Source organism: Dermochelys coriacea, chromosome 2 (genome assembly GCF_009764565.3).
Source record: "Dermochelys coriacea isolate rDerCor1 chromosome 2, rDerCor1.pri.v4, whole genome shotgun sequence".
In the NCBI taxonomy this organism is placed as follows: Eukaryota; Metazoa; Chordata; order Testudines; family Dermochelyidae; genus Dermochelys; species Dermochelys coriacea.
Window position 1 is genome coordinate 229557189 of NC_050069.1, and position 9454 is coordinate 229566642.

Consider the following 9454-nt stretch of genomic DNA (forward strand, 5'->3'; position numbering starts at 1 on the left):
CTTAAATAGTGAAGTTTTCTAGTTTCATAATAATAAAAATGTGATAGTAGGAAAGATAATTATTAGTGAGCCTATGTTTTTTTTGCTGTCCTCTATAGCTACCCTGAACCACTGTTTTTAAACAAATTCAACATGTGAGTAAATCTGGCCCAATATGGGATGGTATTTAAACATTTGCATAACTTTAAGGCTGTGAGTAGTTTCACTGAAGCCGATGAAGTGAGCTGTAGCTCACGAAAGCTTATGCTCAAATAAATTTGTTAGTCTCTAAGGTGCCACAAGTACTCCTTTTCCTTTTGCGAATACAGACTAACACGGCTGCTACTCTGAAACCAAGCTCTACCTAAGCACCTTCTTGAACTGGGGCCTTTGCTAGTAGTTCAGCCCACTGAACAGTAGATGGGGGTGGTGTACTTTCAGAGCATTCAATTAAATGAGGCAAGGTATATATCTGAATTTGATTTCTGTCTTTCTACTGATGGTGAATAACCATCTTTGAGATTTCTGGTGCATTAAAAACCCATTGCACAACTTAAGTCAGAAATGCTTCATATTTACTTCCTTTGGATAACGTAAAAATGTCTATTATTTCCTTTGGCTTTTTTAGAGCACCAGGAAACTTTATCTGTTCTTCCTTTTTTTCTCCCCCATTTTTCTACATTGTTGAAAAATAAAATATAATAAACCCTTTTACTTCTGCTGTTTTCAGTGTACTAAGTGAAATGGCAGTGTCAAGCAGGGAGTTTAGAAACAAATACAGATGACAAATCGCAGAAATGATTGTAGTCTGCTTACTTTCCAGCTAATTGCCACCTCTTTGCTGATTCAGCTGTACTGTTTGGTACCTTTGGGTGGGGGTGGGAGTGGAGCTAAGGCTTCACCCACACCTCCTTCATCTGTGTGGGAGAGGGAACAGCAGCCCTAAAAAGGCTGCTTACCCATCCATATTGCAAGCTCTGATTCATGCATGAGCATAGGTGAAATGTACACCCCTGTCACCCTATATCAAGTGCAGAGAGAACTTTATGATATTGGGGTCTGTGCTGGATAAATTGATAGCAAACATGGACAATGTTGGTCTTTGGGGACTATATTTGGAGTGTGATGGTCTCTGACCAACACTGGGCAACAGAATAGAGTTGGCTTTCCAGTTTATAGAGGAGTTGAAGGACTATAGAAGGGTCTTCTGTAGCCATGTGGTGAGGGTAATATATGAAATATTGTGATCTCTGGTCTATACAGCAAGGACAGATCTGATCTCCAGTTAGCGGGTATGTTAGCTGTTCACAGGCCACTATGTAGAGTTTTCTTTGGGATAATAGGAGTCTGTGGCTTTTACTTAAAAGTTCTAACCTGTGAAGAATCATTGGGGTATGGAAGACAGAGTTAAGGATGGTATTACAAAATAAATATGTCCAAGCTTTCAGATGTTTAGGATATTTTAATGTAATAACAAACATGTTTAAATTTTAACACTAGAGGGGAGCCCTGCTGGTGAAGAGAGCTGATCTGGTCAATTTCCCACCCTTCCTGTTCCAGCTCCTTCCCGAGCCAACCTTGCCACAGGCTGTACCTGCCAGTGCATAGCCCCTGGTGAAGTGGGGGGTGCATAGCCCCTGGTGATGTGGGCTTCTGCTCCCATTGATGGACTTTCCCATGGAAAGAACCTGGATACTTGTGTAAAATTAAAGCAGGTCTAGTGGATACCTCTCTCATAAGGGTTGGATTTTAGGGCAGTCTCAGAGAAGATGCATTGATGTGCCTTTGTTTTTATGATGTTTGGTTGCCCTAAAGTGCACCTAGAAGAGCTTTTTTCAGAGTCCAATTGTGCATGTTACAAAGAATGAAATTCCATTTTAGTTGGAAAATTCTTTCTACAATGAAATCATGTTCTTGTACTATTTTCAGGCCTCCAGTAGCGTTCTGTTCACAAAGCAGCTTGCAAATTCTGGATACCAGGTGTTTTAATTTAGAAATAACAATTTTCCAGTATGGGTGTGTTCCAGGATACCAACTTATCTCCGTCACTCCTTCCTCCATATAGCTTTTCAATTGAATAGGTTTCCATCTCTGATTATGGGATAAATTATACAACTTCTGAGAGATAAGCAAAAGTTTCAACTATGCTACCCAGTTGACTGGATTGTAGGAGTACAGTGGGTACATAGAGAGATTAATCACACTCAGTAGGGATTGTATGCATGTACACAAACAAGCCAAGATAGTCATTCCAATTGGGCCCAGATATGAAACCTGGCTATCAATGAGGCCAGAAAAAGCATAAATCAACTTGTTGGACCCAACATTTAAATGAGAATGGATACAGGAACCTGAGAGCAAGAATCTTCTACTGCACCCTAGTTTCAGCTTGTGACGCTAAGAAATTAGCGTCAGAGGAAGAGAACTGCACTGGGAGCTCCAGTGTACTCATTAGACAGTATTTTTCTCTGTGCACTAATATGTTGGTTGTTCTGTATTATTGTTGTCTTCATTCATATTCAGATATTTTTGTTGCAATTCCTCTCCCTCCCACATTGTGGTTATTATAATATCCTCTCTTTACATATGTACAGCTATGGTCTATGACACTGGAAAAGTCTACACTGGCATACATACTTGAGTACTGGTGTGTGTGTATGATCATACATGATCTATGCGTTACAGGGAGACACTCTAGGAGCTGCTTTGCTGTGTGGTGTAGGTACTGTCCACTGCCTTCACATATTTGCTGATTACCAGTTCTTGATCATGTTGCCCCCTCACTATTATTCCCTTCCAAACAGGGCAGAAGACATGGCACAATGGGATCATTAACCGGTTCTGCTCCTGCTCTTTATTGCAGGACGATGGTTATGCAGTGGAGTAGCGAGATACTGGATGGAATTTGGGCAGAACTTTCTGACATGTAAAAGATGGCTGATCTTGAAGATAAATGACAATTCCTTTAGTTCACATGGTACAGATATGGTGAATGCCGGTATTACCATAGTATGCCCAGGGCTGGATTCACGCAAGGGCTTTAGGGTCTGCAGCCCAGGCCCCTGGGCTAAGGGGGGCACCGGCGCAGCAGGGCTCAGGCAGGCTGCCTGGATGCTGTGGCCCCATGCCGCTCCTGGAAGTGGCTGGCTGCTGGCACGTCTCTGCAGCTCCTGGTGGGGGTGAGGGGGAGGTGTCTATGACTAGTAATGGCTTGAGAACTTCCAAATGAGGAAGTAGATCTTCATGGAGCTGTGTGAGGAGCTTGCACCACACCTTTAGCACCAGAACACTTGATTCAGGGAAGCCATGCTGGGTCAGAAGTGAGTTGCTATTGCTCTGTAGAAGTTGGCAACAGCAGACAGCTATTGGCTTATTGTAACCCACGTTGGGGTTAGAAAGTCCCCTGTTGTGGTTGTGGTTGTGCAGGTTTGTGAGGCAATCAACACTGTAATCGACCCATGGATGGTTGCTATAGCATATTTTCCAGAATTTGAAAGGATGGGGTTTCCTAACTGCAGGGACCATCAACAGCACCATAGCCCAATACTTTGCACACCACGAGGGGCAATCGAGTATGTGAACCAGAATGTGAATCTTCACATTCATGAAGGCCATCTGCAAGGCTTAATGGGCCACAGAGGCAGATTTATGAATACAAACATGAAACATGGAAAGGTTCATCACACCACGGTGCTTGTCATGACTGAGATGTGGGTGGTCACACCTAGTGGTCAGAATGGGAGTCAGGTATCAGGAGGTCAGCATCTGAGACGGGCCAGTGGGCAGACCAAGAATCAGACATCAGGAGGCTGGCAAGGTCAGGTTACTGGAAGGTCAGAGCGTGAACTGGGAGGCAGGCAGGGTCAGGTTACCAGGAGATCAGGATCAGGCACGAGGTTACAGACAGCAATCAAATACTGCAGTCAAGGACAAACAATGGCTGGAAGCCAGAGTCTAGGGTCTTATGAAAACTCAGTCTGGAGCAGAGACAGGCAGGCAGTCTGTGTGGTTGCTCAGACAGCTCCCCTTTATGGCTTTTGGGTTTAAGTACTGGTACTGGCCAATCAGTGGGTACTTGCTGCGTGGTACTTCCTGCCAAGCCCAGCCTCACAGGATCCTCCTGTGGGAGCCCAACCTAAGCCTCCTGTAGTGATGCAGATACCTATAGTTTCATGTTCCAGTCCTGCTTGTTCTAACAGTGCTAAGCAAATCAAAATTATACCTGAAAGGGGAAGAAGGGACTTTCCCCCCCAGAAACTTCATAGTTTTGAACAGTGTGTCTGTACCAACAGTAATTTTGGGGGACCCCGCACACCCACTTCTGATTTAGCTCATGAAACTGTACTCTTATAGCAGGTTTCAGAGTAGCAGCCGTGTTAGTCTGTATTCGCAAAAAGAAAAGGAGTACTTGTGGCACCTTAGAGACTAACAAATTTATTAGAGCATAAGCTTTCGTGAGCTACAGCTCACGGATGCATCCGATGAAGTGAGCTGTAGCTCACGAAAGCTTATGCTCTAATAAATTTGTTAGTCTCTAAGGTGCCACAAGTACTCCTTTTCTTTTTACTCTTATAGCAATGACTCTGTAAAAAGGGAATTCAGACACAAGGCCAGTAGCTCCAGAATGGTTGTGGAGTGTGTGCTTGGTAGACTCATTGGAACTGCTTATGCACCTGTCTTGATACCAATTTGTATAATTGTAGCCTGCTGTGCACTGCATAATTTATGTGAGGGCTTAAGGGGAGTAGATTCATAGATACTAAGGTCAGAAGGGACCATTCTGATCATCTAGTCTGACCTCCTGCACAGCGCAGGCCACAGAATCTCATCCACCCACTCCTATGAAAAACCTCACCCATGTCTGAGCTATTGAAGTCCTTAAATCATGGTTCAAAGACTTCAAGGAGCAGAGAAGCCTCCCTCAAGTCAACCATGCCCCATGCTACAGAGGAAGGCGAAAAACCTCCAGGGCCTCTCCAATCTGCCCTGGAGGAAAATTCCTTCCCGACCCCAAATATGGCGATCAGCTAAACCCTGAGCATATGGGCAAGATTCACCAGCCAGATACTAAAGAAAATTCTTTCTTGTGTAACTCAGATCCCATCCATCTAATATCCCATCTCAGGGGATTTGGCCTATTTACCCTGAATATTTAAAGATCAATTACTTACCAAAATCCCATTATCCCATCATACCATCTCCTCCATAAACTTATCAAGTAGAATCTTAAAACCAGATAGATCTTTTGCCCCCACTGCTTCCCTTGGAAGGCTATTCCAAAACTTCACTCCTCTGATGGTTAGAAACCTTTGTCTAATTTCAAGTCTAAACTTCCTGGTGGCCAGTTTATACCCATTTGTTCTTGTGTCCACATTGGTGCTGAGCTTAAATAATTCCTCTCCCTCTCCTATATTTATCCCTCTGATATATTTATAGAGGGCAATCATATCTCCCCTCAACCTTCTTTTAGTTAGGCTAAACAAGCCAAGCTCCTTAAGTCTCCTTTTATAAGACAAGTTTTCCATTCCTCAGATCATCCTAGTAGCCCTTCTCTGTACCTGCTCCAGTTTGAATTCATCCTTTTTAAACAGGGGAGACCAGAACTGCACACAGTATTCTAGGTGAGGTCTCACCAGTGCCTTGTATAACGGTACTAAAATCTCCTTATCCCTACTGGAAATGCCTCTCCTGATGCATCCCAAAACCGCATTAGCTTTTTTCACAGCCATATCACATTGGCAGCTCATAGTCATCCTATGATCAACCAATACTCCAAGGTCCTTCTCCTCTTCCATTACTTCTAATTGATGCGTCCCCAACTTATAACTAAAATTCTTGTTATTAATCCCTAAATGCATAACCTTACACTTCTCACTATTAAATTTCATCCTATTACTATTACTCCAGTTTACAAGGTCATCCAGATCCTCCTGTATAATATCCCGATCCTTCTCCGAATTGGCAATACCTCCCAGCTTGGTATCATCTGCAAACTTTATTAGCACACTCCCACTTTTTGTGCCAAGGTCAGTAATAAAAAGATTAAATAAGATCGGTCCCAAAACCGATCCCTGAGGAACTCCACTGGTAACCTCCCTCCAACCTGACAGTTCGCCTTTCAGTAGGACCCGTTGCAGTCTCCCCTTTAACCAATTCCTTATCCAGCTTTTGATGTTCATATTGATCCCCATCTTCTCCAATTTAACTAATAATTCCCCATGTGGCACGGTATCAAATGCCTTACTGAAATCTAGGTAAATTAGATCCACTGCATTTCCTTTATCTAAAAAATCTGTTACCTTTTCAAAAAAGGAGATTAGGTTGGTTTGGCATGATCTACTTTTTGTAAAACCATGTTGTATTTTGTCCCATTTACCATTGACTTCAATGTCCTTAACTAATTTCTCCTTCAAAATTTTTTCCAGGACCTTGCATACTACAGATGTCAAACTAACTGGCCTGGAGTTACCCGGATCACTTTTTTTTCCTTTCTTAAAAATAGGAACTATATTAGCAATTCTCCAATCATTCGGTACTACTCCTGAGTTTACAGATTCATTAAAAATTCTTGCTAATGGGCTTGCAATTTCAGGTGCCAATTCCTTTAATATTCTTCGATGAAGATTATCTGGGCCCCCCGATTTAGTCCCATTAAGCCGTTTCAGTTTCGCTTCTACCTCAGATATGGTAATATCTACCTCTATATCCTCATTCCCATTTGTCATGCTACCATTATCCCTAAGATCCTCTTTAGCCTTATTAAAGACTGAGGCAAAGTATTTGTTTAGATATTGGGCCATGCCTAGATTATCTTTAACCTCCACTCCATCCTCAGTGTTAAGTGGCCCCACTTCTTCTTTCTTAGTTTTCTTCTTATTTATATGGTTATAGAACCTTTTACTATTGGTTTTAATTCCCTTTGCAAGGTCCAACTCTACTCGACTTTTAGCCTGTCTCACTTGATCCCTACATGTTTGACCTAAATTAGGTAGCTTTCCTTGCTGATCCCTCCCATCTTCCACTCCCTGTATGCTTTCTGCTTCTTCTTAATCACCTCTCTAAGATGCTTGCTCATCCAGCTTGGTCTACAACTCCTTCCTATGAATTTTTTCCCCTTTCTTGGGATACAGGCTTCCGATAGCTTCTGCAGCTTTGATTTAAAGTAATCCCAGGCCTCCTCTACCTTTAGATCCATAAGTTCTTCAGCCCAATCCACTTCCCTAACTAATTTCCTTAATTTTTGAAAGTCATCCCTTTTGAAATCAAAAACCCTAGTTGCAGATTTATTCTTGTTAATCCTTCCATTTAGTTTGAACTGTATTAGCTCATGATCACTTGAGCCAAGATTGTCCCCTACAACCATTTCTTCTATGAGGTCCTCGCTACTCACCAAAATTAAATCTAAAATGGCATCCCCTGTAGTCGGTTCAGCAACTACTTGGTGAAGGAATCCATCAGCTATCGCATCTAGGAAAATCTGAGCCCTATTATTATTACTAGCACTGGTCCTCCAGTCTATATCTGGGAAGTTAAAGTCTCCCATGACCACGCAGTTTCCATTAGTATTTACTTTATTAAAGACATTAAAAAGGGCTCTATCCATATCCAAATTAGATCCCGGAGGTCTCTAGCACACCCCAAGCACTACCGTAGGAGAGGCTTTACTAGTTTTCTTCCCCAATGTAATTTTTGCCCAGACGGACTCTGTCTTATCCATTGCATCGCTTCTTATTTCTTTACATTCTACCTCATCGTTGATATACAATGCTACTCCACCACCTTTACCTTTGTTTCTGTCTTTCCTAAACAGCACATACCCTTCAATACCTGTAATCCAGTCATGACTACTATTCCACCATGTTTCTGTTATCCCTAGAATATCTGGTTTCACTTCCTGCACCAGTAGCTCTAGTTCCTCCATTTTGTTACCTAGGCTCTTCGCATTGGTGTATAAACATCTTAATTTTTGCTGTTTGGCCTCGCTCACATTTTGTACCCTATTAGGCACAGTCATTCTACAGCCAGTATAACCTATTAGACTAGTATCCACACCGCCCTCGCTCCTTATATACATTCTCCTACCCACGGCTGTATCCTTTCTTACTTCATCTTCTTCCCTCTCAATGCTAAAATCTGGCGTGGAGATTTCCTGGACATCTCCCATCCATCTCCCCCTAATTCCTAGTTTAAAGCTCTCTTTATCAGTTGTGCCAGCCTCGATCCTAGAAGTCTATTTCCTTCCCTACTCAGATGAAGTCCATCCCGAGAGAACTGTCCTCTGTCCGTGAATGCCTCCCAGTGGCCATACATCCCAAAGCCCCCCTTATAGCACCATTGCCTAAGCCATCTGTTGACAGTCATAATCTTGTCACACCTTTGTTGCCCTTCTCTAGGAACAGGAAGGATCCCGCTAAAGATCACCTGAGCCTCAATTTCCTTAAGCGTCTTCCCAAGCCTAGCATAATCTCCCTTAATACTTTCCAGTGAGAATCTAGCCGTATCATTTGTTCCCACATAAGGATAATTAGGGGATTCTTTCCCGCTCCCTTTAGGATCCTTTTCAACCTCAGGTCTACATCCCGTATCTTAGCACCCGGAAGACAGCACACCATTCTATTCTCTGGATCAGCTCTAGTTACAGGCCTGTCTATTCTTCTCCTCAATAAAGAGTCCCCGATCACATAGACCTGCCTTTTCCTGGTGCTATTCTCCAGTTTCTCCCCTGTTCCCTCTGGCTGCAAGTTCATTCCATTCCTATTTTCCCTTATAATCTTCTTCAACCCATCCTGTATCCTCCTGGGGCTCATATTTGGTGTAGTCTCCCTTGACTTTTCCGCTTTTCCTATAGGATTAGCCTCTCTTCTCTTCTTCCTTACCCTTCCACCTTCAACAAGTACCTGCTGAGCTCCTTCTTCATTTTCCAACTCTGCAAACCTATTCCTAAGCTCTATTTCTCCTTCACTAGCCCATCTTTTCCTCTGCCTGGTTCTTTGAGTCACATGTTTCCACTGACCACTTTCCTCATCCAGTCTCCCCTCAAAATTCCCCAGCCCTGCTTCCATCCGTGAGTCTGAGCTTTTCCCTTCAGATACCTCATATCTTTGCTCCATCATCTGCTCAAACCCCTTCCTAAACTCAACGAGACTTTCCACCTGCATCTCCAAACCTCGGATCTTTTCCTCCATTAGCTCTATCAGACGGCATTTCATGCAGAAAAAACTCTTAACGGTTTCCCCCTCCAGGATCATGTACATACCACAGCTTCCACATCCATTCATCCTCAATGTGTCTTCCACTACAGGAGTCACTCCCACAGCTGCCTCTGTATCTGTCATCACCTTCCCACCTAAATCCTGTTAATCTGGGAAACACAAGCCACACCAAAAAGACCACCCCCCCCCAGCAAAAGCAAACCCCAAACAAGCACTACAATACAAACTCCCCTTGCAAACTCCCACTCAAACTCCCCTGTTTA